The following is an 11394-nucleotide window of genomic DNA, read 5'->3' on the forward strand; positions in this document are numbered from 1 at the left end:
ATTTATTTCAATTTACAATTAAATATGTATTTAATTATTTATAAATAAATTTAAAAACATAAATCTAATATTTTATTTCAATTATAAATCGAAGTAATTGCAGTATTGAATCCTACTAAAAAAGAATTAGAAACATTCTGGTATACAAATCTTTCACTACAAGCTGACAACCAACACCGTATACTAGACAGCATTGTCAATGGTGAATCTAACAATATAACACAACAAATTCCAGCTGATAACATACACATGCAAGAAACAACTATAGGCAATTCAGCTGGAATTGGATCTACTTCTTCTTAGAGCTCAAACTATTTGACTAAACAATATATGAATCAGATGTTCAACATATACAGACAACAAATAGTGTCAGATGTATTTAATTTCTATGACGGATTAAAAACACAAATGATTGAAGAATCAACAAAACAAGAAACTCGCTATCATGCCATTCTTGAACAGCAAGAACTCACTACCAAAGGATTCATGACAATCAAAAACAATTTTTCTGACATCAGCAAAAAAGCCAACAAGACTACTTCCATAACATGCAATCTAGCATGCAATCTTATGTGGATACCAGTTTCAACTCTGTCAAATCTTACATTGATGAACAAAATCAAAGTATGCAGAATCAGTTATCCGATTGGAAATCACATATGGAAACGATTGTCAGCTCTATACAACGAGATATACCTTCTCGTACAAGTCCAATTAACTTCAAAATCCCTTCAACATCTGAACATATTGAAGACGTGGAAAGATCGGTGAAAGAAAAAAGTAAGCAAAAATAGACACAATCTTCATCAACAATGCCAACTAATACTTTAGAAGACTATAATATCGACAAGTACAAAAATATTAGAGAATTGATATTACAAAATCCATCGGGGTAAGATATTTAATTTTACGTTGCTAACTTAAATATTATAATTTGTATTTTACTCATTTAACGCTGATTTAAATTCTCTTATACAGCGCATATTGGAACGATGGAATCGACAATCTATACGGAAGACAATCGCTAGAAAATATACTAGATGAAACGAAAAATATAAATATTGTAGTAATTAAAATTTAATAATCATAATTCATTTTTCTCCATTATTATCTAATTTACATTTTTTTTACTAGCATATTGATATAGAATTAAAGCTATTGAGAATACTTATTACCGCCAGTTCTTCCTTACTTTCTAAAGAATATGCAATCATGGACTTTAGATTCGAAACTAAATGTGTTCATTGGTATAGAAATATGAAAGAAGGAATTGGCCATTTTGCAACTAATTTCAATGCATTACAACGATACATAAAAGGAAAATTGTCTGTATCTGCTCGACCGTGGATAACTAATGATGGCAATGGGCCGAGCCGAGCCGACTCGGCCCTTTAACCCACGAGCTCGGCTCGGGCTCATGACGAGCCGAGCTCGTGGCTCGTGAAAAATGAGCCGAGCCCACGAGCCGCTCACGAGCTCGTATTTTTTTTAATTTTTTGGCACATTTTTTTTTTAAATTTCAATTTTGTTAGCTCGTGGGCGCTCGTTGGCTCGACGAGCCGAGCGTGGGATCGAGCCCCCTGCTCGGCTCGAGCTCGTCAAATGACGAACTCCAGCCGCCCACGAGCCAAGTTTTAACGAGCCGCTCGGCCCGTTTGACATCTCTATGGATAACATAAAACTATTTTTTAATTTCATCAGCATATCCAGGCAACACCTTATTTCTTTTTCTTGTTGATTTTCGAAAGTGAAAATTTCATATATATGATTGTAGCCACACCATTCATATATCGGAAGAAATCAGAGCACGTGCAGATCCGATATTGACTGTAGTGGAATCATTATTAATCTCTACAGACATTTTCTCCATCAAACCAAGTTTGAGAAAATATAGAAATAAACGTATGAAATTGAAAATCATACCGTATCTACCTTATTAAAAGAATGGGTAAGCATCTCCACAATTTACTATAATATTTAATTTTCTATTTAATTTAATGTTATATTTACATACAGTATTAGTATAATTTAACTTCAAACTATATTTTCTATAGGCCAAATTCCAGAGTTTTCCTTCTCAAGTACATAGAATGCTTCGTTTTCGGATATTCATTAGAAGCATACAGACAAAAATTGCAACAGATATATGTCAAAATGAATATTTTTTACTTCCCTATTTGCCCTAATTCTAATGAATTTTCAAAATACAGAAAGATTCTTAAAATACAGTAAGATCCCTTTATCAAAATTCAATGCATAATCTTATATTCATAGCTTTAAAATTGTTTATTTTAAATATTTCTATACATGAGAATAAATGTAGGTTGTTCAATAGCAAATATGACACTACTTAACACGTGAGATTTCAAAGTGTCGGAGTCACATTTTGTACAGGCGCAAATTATGGTATTTCGATGACGGTTAGCATCAATAATTTCTTAATAAGGTTGGTAAATCTATTAAACCGCTCTATAATTTTAATGTTATGTTTTTTTAACTTTTTCCATTACACATTTATCTATTGCATTCATTAACACTTTTGTAGTTTTAATTGTTTCTAAATTTAAATTTTACTTGTTTCTTATTCAACATTTTACGATGATTTCTGCATCAAATTAGGACTTCTCAAAATTTTGGAACGCCGAACTGTACACAAAATTATATGTCTGCCAGGGGATTTATTGGAAATGATGACAAATTATTTTTCTGATTTTGCTTTGTGGACATCTATTATTTTAAGATTTTAATTTGGATTCTAACTTATTATTACCATAATTCTGATCTTTTTGTCAAGTTTGCAAATAGACAAAATGACAATGAGGAAGAAATTTGAGTCAATTGTGTACAAAGCAAATGAGGGTATGGAATGAAACTGATGAAGAAGTACATCATTTGGAAGGAAAGGGATTGCTTTGTCACGTTTTAATTTGGAGTTTGATAGTCATGACGATTGTATTTTCACCACACCTGCAAACAGACAGTGCCATGAAGATTCATTTTTCGGTTCAGATAAATTTGTTCTTCAAGCCCTGCTTCAAAATGTTCTGGTTAGTACAATTTTGCTTAATTAATACTTTCAATATTGTGAAACATTATGATTAATTGGGGTAATTTCATGTATATGACTCATAATGAATAAATGTACTTAATTGTATTCATTGATTATCAGCAATATTCGTTAAAGTTTTATGTTTACAGAATAAAAAAGTCTTGTTTGTGCCTGTCTTACCGAACTATGTTCTAAAATGGTAAGATCTTTTTGCATCAATTTAGATATTGTGTAGTGTGGAGCATGATGATTTGGAAAGACTTGTTTTCGCATAAAAAACACTAAGAAATGCTGTAAGATATTGTAGTCCTCGGAATGATTTTGGTATTTTTATTATTATAAATCTTGATTTACGATTTTTACTCGAATAGAATAGACTTTAGTTGCAAAGCAATGACATTTTGCATATAGTACTCCAACAAAGATTGTTAAATTCCAAAATGTGGACAGTTTCTACGAATTTAATGAAGTTAAAGCTCTTAATGCTCCAAAGCAATTGAAAATTTCAAGATCTCAATTGAGTACAAAGAAGCTAGCTGACATCTTAGCAACCTTGTTATCGTATAGTAGCGAAGATAATTTGGCACGGAAAAATTTATTAATGACAATGCAAACAAAGCTACGAAATTAAAGTAACAAAGCTACGAAATTAAAGTTTTGTATAGTTTAGAATTATTTGTACATATAGAAGCAATAGCTTTCAGGCCTGTTTTCTTCAACTATTCCATTGAAGATAGTTTGGCTTCTCTTTAATGGTTTGTGAACATGTATATAGATGAAGTCTTGAAGCTCCGTACTGGCGCTTCTATTGCACATTGAATCCTGACCATTAAAGTATAGCTTCTATTGCACATTTCGTAAATTTCAAGCAATTAAAAGTTTAGATCTTTCTCTTACTCTTGCTTATCTTTTATCTTATTTATTTATTTTTTCATCGAAAGATACCACTACAAAAGTTGTTGCTTCTGAAGTTAATCTAAAAAAAACTACTATTTCAAAATCCAAAACAAAAATTAATATTTTGAACTGCTTTCAATATTTTATATCTAAGGTTAACATATCTTCTACTTTTCTTCATATAGTTAGCTCTTTATCTTTATTTTTTTCTTGTCAAATTTCCTTATGCACTAACTAAATGTTTTCTTCACTTCCCAAAAATTTATTCAATGTAATTCTCTCTCATGAATACTTAATACTCAAGTAAGTCAACGCACTAATATCAATTTGAAGAAAATTCAAGCCACGCATTGCATGACCCGAAACTATTACATATATAAAAGAGTTGGGGACTATATTTTGAGCCATATAAAAATGTGCTTTAAAACATTTTGATTTTTAAAATAATGATGTATTTCATTTTTTTTCAAATTACTCTCTTGTTCTAGAGTGTGAACCACATGCTTTATAGTCCAAAGTAACAATAAACAAATTTTGTCAGTTTGACACCCCCACATTATTGCGATAGGTGGATAATTTGCCCAATGCAATTACCTAATCCAAACATACTCAAATAATATCTTGCTGTAACTAAAATATCAAGAGAATAGACGATGCCTAGACAAATTTGACTCATTGCTTATTTAGGGAAAGTTAAAAAAGTTGATAAAAAAAATTCAATCAAAATCAACAATTAATTTTAACTGTATATTTCTTGATATCCACAATTTTTATCAACTTTTCAACCACACATTTTATTAAAGATTTGCCAAACAATTCCTCAATGTCAAAGACAAAAAAATGTTTAGATACAAGTAAGTTTTGAATTGGTTGAATAGTAACTTATGCAATGAAAAAAGACAATGCAGCCTTCCTCGATTCTATTGGGCATCTTTGGGCTCTAAAGGGCTAAAGAAAGATCTCAATGTTACGCGAACATGTCCAATCATTTAACTATTACTAGTTTTCCACCCGTGCAATATACAAGATATGTCATTTTTTAGGTAATATTAATGGGTCAAAGTATCTATTTATTTCTCTCAATAAATCTACAAATTTGATTAATTGTTGCATAAAGGAATGGAGAAAAGAAGTATATATTTTTTATATATGTTGCGTAAAGGAATGGAGAAAAGTAGGAAAAATAGTATAACAATTTATAATTCATAAAAATTATAAAGTGATAATAATTTTATTAGGAATTTTTACGTCCAAAAAGAAAAATAATTGATGCCATACATATAAATTTTTTTAAAGAAAATGATATAAATTATATTGAGAAAATTATCACGACAAAATAATAAATATTAATAAAATATTTGATTTTTTAAAGAAAAAACGAGTTATATGCATTTTTTAATACACACGTTTGATGTACGTTTAATTATTTTCGATATTCATTTAAATCATTCGATGTATCTATGACATAGTTCTCGAAATGAGTTTTCGAGAGAATATCGAAAATTTATGCATTCGACTACTATACAATCGTCGATAAATTTATAAAGTTCGCTTGGTATCGAAATTCTTAATTTTTTAAATGATGTCTCTTTTTGACATTAAAAAAATTTAAAAGTTTATTATGAAATTTTCTAAATGATGTCAAACATTATTGTCGCGAAAAAATAATAAACATTAATAAAATAATTAAAAAGACGAGTTATACGCATTTTTTAACACACATATTTTATATACATTTAACTATTTTCGATATTCATTTAAATCATTCGATGTATTTACAATATAGTTTTTGAAATGAGTTTCGAAAGAATATAGAAAATTTATGTTAGATATTTATAAAAAAATTAAATTAATCATCCAGTAAAAAAAATAACAAAAAAGAAGAAGAGAGCAATGCTCCGTGATGCACGGAGCCATTTTGCTCCTAGCACCCAAGAGCATTCTAGGAGAATTTTCTTTTCTTTTTTTTCATTGGGTGATACATCATCTTATTTTTTTAAGAAAATGATGTAAATTATATTGAGAAAATTGTCGCGAAAAAATAATAAATATTAATAAAATAATTAATTTTTTTTAAAGAAAAAAGACGAGTTTTATAAATTTTTAACAAACACGTTTGATGTACGTTTAACTATTTTCGATATTCATTTAGATCATTTGATGTGTCTATGACATAGTTCTTGAAATGAGTTTCGAGAAAATATAGAAGATTTATGCATTCAATTATTGTACAACCGTCGATGAATTTATAAAGTTAGCTTGTTATTGAAATTCTTAATTTTTTAAATGATATCTCTTTTGACATTAAAAAAAATCAAAAGTTTATTAAGAAATTTTCTAAATAACGTCAAAAATAATAAACATTAATAAAATAATTATTTTTTTAAGAAAAAATATGAGTTATACGTATTTTTAACACACACGTTTGATGTATATTTAACCATTTTTTATATTCTTTTAGATCATTCGATGTTTTTATGATATAGTTCTTGAAATGAGGTTCGAGATAATATAAGATTTATGATAGATTTTTATAAAAAGTTAAATAAATCACCTAGTGAAAAAAAAAACCAAAAAAAGAACAACTCCACTTCGTGATGCACAGAGCAATTTTGCGCAAGGTAGGAATTTTTTTTTCACTAGGTGATTTATTTAGTTTTTTTATAAATATCAATCATAAATCTTCTATATTATCTCGAAACTCATTTCTATAACTATATCATAAACATATCGAATGATCTAAATGATTATCGAAAATAGTTAAATATACATCAAACATGTGTGTTAAAAAATGCGTATAACTCGTCTTTTTTATTAAAAAAATTTAATTATTTTATTAATGTTTATTATTTTTTCCCGACAATATTCTCAATATAATTTACATTATTTTCTTAAAAAAATATTATGCGGTATAACGTAACTATTTTTTTTTACGTAAAAACTCAAAATACGGCCTGAATGAACATTAATTGGCATATTGCCTATTTTATTTTATTATAGTAGGGATAATAGATAATAGAAATAGATAATAGGGAATGAACATGGAGTTACAGTAAATTACTTGTTTAAGTCAACAATGGAAAGTAAAAAGGCAGTTGCATTAATTTCATTTCTATGGATGAACATTATAAATAATTAAAGCCTCTTTTCAGTGGAAATAATGCTGAACGAGTTTAACTACAGTAGGGAGCCAGTTTAGTGTGAAAGCTTTGTCTTGAAATTAATAGTAATGTTGGCATCCTCTCTTTTAAAGTAAATGGGATAAATAGTAAGATGAACCTAATATTGCAATTTCAATTTTCAAGAGCTAGAAATTTGAATGAAATCCAATCACCAATGCATTTGGAAGTAAATGGGATAAATAGTAAGATGAACCTAATATTGCAATTTCAATTTTCAAGAGGTAGAAATTTGAATGAAATCCAATCACCAATGCATTTGGGTGCACGACATCAAAATGGCCCACTCTCATAAAAGATAAATTAATATAAAATAGATATATCCTTCTTAAATGGGAGTGCTTGTTAAACAACCCCCTGAAAAATGAGAGGGTTGTGCAGTGCCACATAGCCCCCTAATTTTTCGGGGTTGTTCAAATGGATTTCCTCTTATTATATACTTTCCCGTCCCCTTCACCACAATCATAATGAAATTGATGGGGATTATACCATTTATAAATAAAATAATGCTCATTTGGTGGGATTAAGTCATTGTTTGATCCCCATTTTGGAAAAAATAATGAGTTTTGAATAGTAAATTGATAGAGAATGTATGGTTAAAAATTAAAGAAATGTTTTGAATTTACGTGTAATATTATTTTATTAAAGAATGTGTGATTGAAAATGAATTTTTAGAAGAATGAAAATCGAACAAGGGCTAATATTTTAATAAAAAGTAATAAAATATGTTATTGAAAAGTTTGTAGTGAAACTGGTGGTTATGAGAATACATACTATCCGTGAGATTGAGAAATTTAGGGGTGTGAGCCAAAAAATGAACAATTCATTGATCCAATCTAGTCACTGGACAATGAGTGCTTGAGCGTTGTGATCTATTATAAAGTGTGTTTGATTGACTTTATTTTTTTTTGAAAAATATCATTTTTCATCCAAATTCTTACTTTTTGAGTGTCTTATTGACAATTTTTCCATAAAAAATATTTTCGAACTTTTGGTAATGTGAACATTTTTTCATTAAAAACAAGGAAAATATTTTCTATAGGGTAGAGTGATTATTATTTTCCATGTAATTCGCTTTCTCTTATCTCTCTTATTTACTCACCAATAAAAAATTGACGAGTATAATAATTTTTAGATTGAAAATTAAATTAAACAAACACGTTTAATTAATAATTTCAAGGGAAAATTGCATCAACGGTTCTTAACCTTTTTAATTTTTGTAAACTTTATCCTAACCTTCATTTTGTAAAGACCGACTGCCACAACCACATCACAATGTGGGCATTGTCGCTTAAAGGCCGGTGCCACCACTCCAATCAAAATTTACTTTCATAAATCCGTTGAAGCATTATAATAGTTTTGATTTTGATTTTTTGATTTTAAGAGATTCAATTGTGGTTGTTGGGGGAGTTGAGAAGGTTTTTTGATCGATAATGAATGGTGAGTCTTTGCTGTGTTCTGAAATTGTAGAGAGTTTAGAAATTCCAGACAATTTGACATTCATTTCACTCTTGGTTGTAGGTTTTAATTGCGGAGGTTGTTGGTGGTTTGAGATGGTGATAGTAGTATACATTTAGGTGTGGCGTCGCGTGGGTGGCAATGGTGGTCACCGTTCGACTGTGGGTTTGATTTTCGAGTATGATGGTGATAGAGGTTGCCAGGACTGGTAGTGGGTGGTGACAAGGGACATTGTGGTGGTGATGGTGCTAGTGTGGGTATAAGGTGGTGGTGGTGACTGTTTCCGGTAGGTCTTGTCGAGGAAAAAAGAAGAGTTGCAGCTTTGATTGGGGAGGGAGGGGTTGGATGTGGTGCGGAGTATAAGCTGAGGTTATTTTTGTTTTTTATTTTTTTTTATAATTTTGTTTGGTATTTTATAATATGAAATTAACTAAGTTACCATTTCGCCTTTACCGAATTTGGTCAAAATCATTTTTTGGTCAACTAACGGTCAAATGGATGGATTCCATCCATCTGAACTTCACCTGCATATTTATAAAAGGTTAGGGACATTCATTGGTACAAAATAAAGGTTAGAATAAAGTTTGCAAAAATTGAAAATATTTGGGACCGCTACTGCAATTTTCCCTAATTTCAATATAAATAAGTCATAAATAATTGAATTGCCTAAAATTTATTTTCTTCTCATGTAAATCTAAAGCAACCTTACTTTTTCTTCCAAGTTCCATGCATCAAATTCCAACAACATGTGGAATTTGATGCATCTTAGTTAAATCGATTTATCAATTCAATCATCTTTTAAAACTTATACTTTAAGAAATCAAATTAAGCCCTATTTGTCTCTTTCGTCTCAAATTCATTTTTAATCACACGTTTATATGAAAAAATATTTTACACGTAAACTCAATTTTTTTATTTTATTTTATTTTTAGCCATATAATTTTTTTAAAAATTACTATTCTACAAATTATTTTCTCCTAAAAACTCTTTAAAAAGGGGGGAGAAACAGAGGTAATTAACCATTGCTTGATAATCATTATTTTCAAACTTTTTTTTTATATACTCATTTTTAATCACGCGTTCAACCAATAAATTATTTTGTATGTAAATTTAAAATTGTTCCCTATTTTAACAGCACACTTCTCTAAAAATCATTGTTCAAAATTTTATTTCTTTCTAATATTGATTGTCAAATATGGTTTAACGTCTCGTCGTGCGTAATGCAGTAATCACCATTTATAAATAATGAAACTTTTAAATCTTATTCCAAATAAGTGAATAATTATAGTATTTTGAACGGTGAATCAACCTTGAGACAGCAGACACGTGAATGTTGACTTATAAATCGTTATCAAGGTCATTTTCATAGAATATATTACTACACGTTATGAATGTTGTATTAAGCCTCAGTTTGTTTAGGATTAAAATTTTAATTTAAAATTAATATTAAATTTTAACCACGCATTTTATGAGATTCACAATTTTTCAATCACACATTTCAAAAATTTCTATAAAAAATCTAACATTAGTTTTCACCAAACATCCTCTAAATTAGATAAATTAAAATAACCCTATCTAACATTCTTGCAACGTTAGATATAAATTAGCCTCTATTTGTTATCCCCTTACTTTACATTAATTTTCATTATTTTTTCTACAATATTTATTTTTAACCACACATTATTCATTAAAAAATATTACACGCAAATAATTTTTTTCTTCTCTTTAAACCACACATTCTCCATTAATCACTATTCTATAATATATTTTTTTCAAATTAATTGGGCTCAAACAGAACTTTAGTATTCGGATTAAATTATTTAGTGGTGTCATTGGCTCACTACCTCCACACTAAATTTAAAATTCAAGATTTTGCAATAGATTTTTAATATCCTACGCAAGATTTTGAAATAAAAATTCCTTATAATATTTAATTTTGCCCCCACAATTAAAATTTTGTAAAATTTGCCCCAATGACTAGTCTCTTGACTCCGCCCTCGAGTGGTGCTTATCCATCTGTGTTCGTCTGTATAAAATAAATAAGTTATATGGGATAGATTTAAGCAATATATTTATTCACCAATCTCTAAATCAAGAAAAGATTACTTGAATTGAATTGCAAAAATTTATTCACAAGTGAATAAAAACTAAGAATTTCACTTGTAAGTTAAAATAACCTGTTACTATATAATCATTAAATGCAAACTTATTATTAAAATTTCTTATAAGTACAAAATTTATGTGAGTAAAAAAAAATTACTTCCAAGTAAAAATGAACTTATAAGTTATAAAACTGCTTATATAAGTAGAAAATCAGTTGTAAGTTAAAAATAAGTAAAATATGTACCGATAAGTAAAAAATCACTTATAAGATAACAATTAACTTATATATAAAAAAATCTCATAAGTAAAAAATCTACTTTTACAAAAAATTGAATCAGTAAAAAAAGTATTTTATAACCAAAAAATTTCTTATAATTACAAAAATCACTAATAATTATAAATTTTAACTTGAAAGTAAAATTCATATATAAATAAAAATTATTCATAAGTTAATAAAAAATTTCATACAAGAAATTATTAATATAAAAAATCAGTCCATAAGTTGCCAAAAAATATCGTTACTTTTATTGTCTTCTAATGTGGTATAACATCGAACGTCGTATTAGAACAATTGTTCATAAACCACCTTATCACAGCTTCCTAATCATATCCTCTTGATCGTATTCAACCTAATCCACTACAATGTTCCAAACTTTTCCATAGCGAGTTAATTGTTCTCTGAAATAGCTTTAGACAAAGTCATTTGTT

Source organism: Olea europaea, unplaced genomic scaffold, assembly GCF_002742605.1.
Source record: "Olea europaea var. sylvestris unplaced genomic scaffold, O_europaea_v1 scaffold1402, whole genome shotgun sequence".
NCBI lineage: Eukaryota > Viridiplantae > Streptophyta > Magnoliopsida > Lamiales > Oleaceae > Olea > Olea europaea.